This window comes from Photinus pyralis, unplaced genomic scaffold, assembly GCF_008802855.1.
Source record: "Photinus pyralis isolate 1611_PpyrPB1 unplaced genomic scaffold, Ppyr1.3 Ppyr1.4_LG1, whole genome shotgun sequence".
NCBI classification, from domain to species: Eukaryota; Metazoa; Arthropoda; class Insecta; order Coleoptera; family Lampyridae; genus Photinus; species Photinus pyralis.
In genome coordinates, this window is record NW_022170249.1 from 54360530 (window position 1) to 54364708 (window position 4179).

The window sequence follows — 4179 nt, forward strand, 5'->3', positions numbered from 1 at the left end:
TTTGGTGACGCAAATATATCATTCTTTCATTTAAATATTGTGCTGTTAAGGGGAATTTCCGTAATATTATCCACAATATCAAAAATTAAATATATAATAAAAATGCAATATGAATATAATTCATTTATTTAGAACTTTTTAGAAACAAATCAGAACCCAGTCATAACGTACGGGGTTTTTGGTATCTAGAGGGCCAAAATCGTAATTTTTAAGATTTTTATTTACATACAACCTTTTATTTTGGCTCTCCATAGTTACCGGGCACCCTATGTACAAGAAATAGATATAAGTATAAAAAATTAAAAATATAAAATTCCACATATGATAAAGGAATAAGAACTGTGAGGAAACGAAATTAAGGGTAAGGAAATAATCTGCCCAAAACCAGTAAATGAGATTTCCCCCAGATATTTCTACTTAATTTCGCCCCTCCTAATCGTCTTCCCCACCAGAGCTCAAATATATATATATACCTGTGTCCGTCCAGTCCAGTAACTTTTGCTTTTGCTTCTACCTTTACCAGTGCCTTTTGCTATTAACCAGCCTTATTTACCTGTGATTTATTCCTATATAATTTGTACCCTTAACCGTCGTTCCAGTACCTGTAAAACCTTTGTTAACCTGCACCCCTGTCGTTCCCTGTGTTGAGTGTGTTGCCGTTAGCCCTAGGGGGTTAATCGTAATTAGCCGTCGAGGTGAGTGAGTGTTTATAGTGTCATTAAAACAACAATCTTTCAACCCTTTATTAAACGTGCAAGCTGTTACCTTTATTACTCTGACCAGTTCCCAATTCCCCGAGTAATTCCAGTTCCTAGGTGTACTCCCTAGCGAACGGGTTACTACAACAAGTATTCCGCAAGATTACCAGCTACTCTCCATACGTTCCTACCTGTCCGTGTCTTCCAAAACGAAATCGGAGCGTGACTCCTGGTTTTATACGAAGTACACCTCCGTAGTATCTTCCCGTCGCCCCGTCCTGCCTGAACCTGGGGCACAGTGCTCCGGCCTACGTTAACCATAAGGGGCTGAAAGCCGTCACGTGAAAGGTTAGTTGTTACAGTTCGAACACTCACCCCGCAGGTTCTGTTGGTTACCTCGTTCGGGTGGCGCAGCCCTCAATCCCGCATCAATTAATTTGTTACATTCTAGACAGCACTGCACGTGGAAATTAACCTACAGTCCGACACGGAAACGGCATTGACAGCGAACCAGCTGACACGCTGGGACCAGATAACTACCGGCAGATGGCAGTACTCCTAAAGTAAATACGAGGACTGCTCCGGAAATCTTTTATATTATTTTATTTTGTATATATATATTTTTATTTCTATTTAGACAATACACTTTTAATTTTCTTTGCTCGCCAATTATTTCCCGACGCTACCCGAGGCTGTGGGCAAAAGCCGGAACGTACCCAGGGTTGCTCACAAACTATTAAAATTAAACTTTACATAGGTACCTGTTCGCGCAAAAAGATGTAACAATCAACTAAACACCAAATAAAGTGAAATAAACACAGAACGTGATCTTAACCTTAACTAAACAATGACGGTAATGACAGTTACGCAGTTTTCTTATTTTAATATAATGGACTGGAGTCACGCAGTTTGAACATTGTAAAATACAACCAAATATAAGTTTTTTCTGGAGATAGGAGTATTACTAGGAGATAGAATGATGAATTCTTCACTAGATGGCATAAAAATCCCAATTTTCGATTTTTATGGAGTTACGCAGTTTACAAATGAGGCCGACGATATGTAACAGATGGTGCCGACATATTCTTTTTAAAATAGTTAACAAATATTTGTAAAGTAAAATGAACTATTTTATATACAATTTGTGCTGGGTTTTTTAAGTACATACTGTGTTTTTCTTTGGAATAATCACGTTCCAGTAGTTTTGCCACAAATTGTAAAACACCACTTTCCGCCCCTTTCAACCCTCGGGATTTCATCCGCGGAATAATTCAGCTGTTTTAATTATTTTTCCCTAATTTCTAATCATTTCACATGCATGAAAAACTCGGTTTGAACCGGTAACTAATTTTTTTTGTCAAAAAATGTTATATAGCCTGGACCATTGAATATAAGGTGCTTATTCAATGGTACCACCCTACCTAATTAGTAATTACTTATAATGAAAGTCCGCATTCTTACATTAACTCTGATATTAATTACTGAGGTCATTAATGTGCCTAAATAACCAGATCCTTATATGGAGCTAGTTAAAGTTTGATTGTTTATTATGAAAAGATAATGGTCCTGTTCTTGTTGTTTTTTTTATTACATTAAACTACATTTTTTAATTTATTTATTGTTCCTTATGATCTTACATTTCAGATTGATCCTCCCTTACATAATATTGTTATTGGCATTGAATAAAAGTTTATTCAATATTTTAATCTAGTTTATTCAAACTCAAAGCGCTTGCCAAAAATTTGGCAACGTTGGAATTTTAAAGCAGTAAAGAAATCTGCAAAGTCGGTAACTAGCTTTAAATTTGTGGTTCACGTTCCCCCACAACAGAGGGACGACAGAATCCTGGGTAGATTTTCTTATTTCATCAGTTAACACGGGCGTTATACTTCTTTAAGGTGCTTATTAGTTAGAGTCAATATTTCATTACATTACAGGATCTTCTGGACGAGTCACACGGACAGGGACAACAAATTGACAATTTCTGAAATCGCTACAGTGGTAACTACCCTCAGAGTAAGAAAAAGTTATACATGATTCAAATAATTCATGTAGTATGACAACTAACAATACGCTGCAACAAAACTCTACTTCACTAGACCAAAGTGATTCGAACGATCCTGCAGATTACTTTCGTTTTCGTGACGTGTTAACTGAAGAACAACGTGAGTTCTGGATTTACAAGAGACCTGAATTTTTCCAAAATAAAAACTCTGACTTTTCCGCGGCATCCAGAATTTATAAAGATGCAAACGGCAGGTCTATCAGGCGGAATTTCAACAACACGCTGTTATCATCGTAAATTAAAAATCCATGAAACTGTAGAAAGGAAATGGTTGATATTATCCCCTATACAAAAATGTGTGTTTTGTTTTTCATGCTGTTTATTTAAACGTTGTAGTGTTCACCAAGTGGATGCAACGATTGGAAAGACATTCGCCACATTTTGTCAGAAAACAGTTTAGCACATAGGCAATCAATGATGACTTATCTGACACGAAGTAAAGTCACAGGTCGAGTAGATACAGATTTACTAGCTCAATATACAAAAGAAGCGGATCACTGGAAAGAAGTCCTTAAAAGAATTGTGGCAGTTGTAAAGTTTCTGGCTTCTAGAGGACTGCCGTTTCGCGATGGAAACGAAACGCTTGGGTCTGTCAACAACGGAAATTATTAAGCGAATTTGATCCATTTCTTGCGAATCACCTACAAAAGTATGGTAATCCGGGCAAAGGACACATTTCGTATCTATCTGCGAATATTTGCAACGAGTTTATCGAGTTAATGGGAAAAACAGGTTTTATTGAAAATTATAACGGAAGTAAAATTGGCAAAATATTTTTCAATAAGCGTTGATAGTACTCCCGATCTATCTCACGTTTACCAGTTGACTTTCATCTTTCCATAAGTAAAGGAACATGAGCCAATTGAAAGATTTTTGAAATTCATACCTATCGAGGGGCACAAATCTCATCAGAAACCGTCTTGACTTTTTTGAAAACCTTGATATTCCTAAATCCTATACAAGATTGTAGAGGTCAAACTTACGATAACGCATCCAATATGTCAGGGAGATACTCCGGTTTGCAAGCAAGACTCAAAGAGAAATGTGAATTTACCAGCTTTGTGCCATGTTCAGCACATTCTCTTAACTTGGCAGAGTGGCAAGAGGACTGTTCAATTTTTTTTCAAATTCTACTCATCGGTGGAATAAATTGACCAAATTAGGGGGGGGGGGGGGGGGAAGTACTTAAAGTTTTCTCTGAAATCCGATGGTCTGCACGAGCAGATGCAGTAAGCACGTTACACCAAGGACACAAACAAATTATAGATAGATAGATAAAACCAATGTCAATCTTCAGAAAGCAACAATGACAATGGACGTTGCAATAAATTTGTTAACTTCTCTTGCCAATTTTATTGATACTCTAAGGAATAATAGAGTCGGCCGCCAAGGCAAAATGTCCGGAAGCAAAGATTA

General features: G+C 37.0%; 1 long non-coding RNA gene across 1 annotated transcript; it reads right to left on the minus strand.

The window, feature by feature from the left end:
* Nucleotides 1-728: 728 nt before the first annotated feature.
* On the minus strand, nucleotides 729-1212 carry LOC116159327. The gene is made up of 3 exons (XR_004142955.1): nucleotides 1074-1212; nucleotides 890-1025; nucleotides 729-839 (listed from the first exon to the last, which is right to left on the minus strand). It is a non-coding gene; the product is annotated as an uncharacterized LOC116159327 (long non-coding RNA).
* Nucleotides 1213-4179: the final 2967 nt, after the last annotated feature.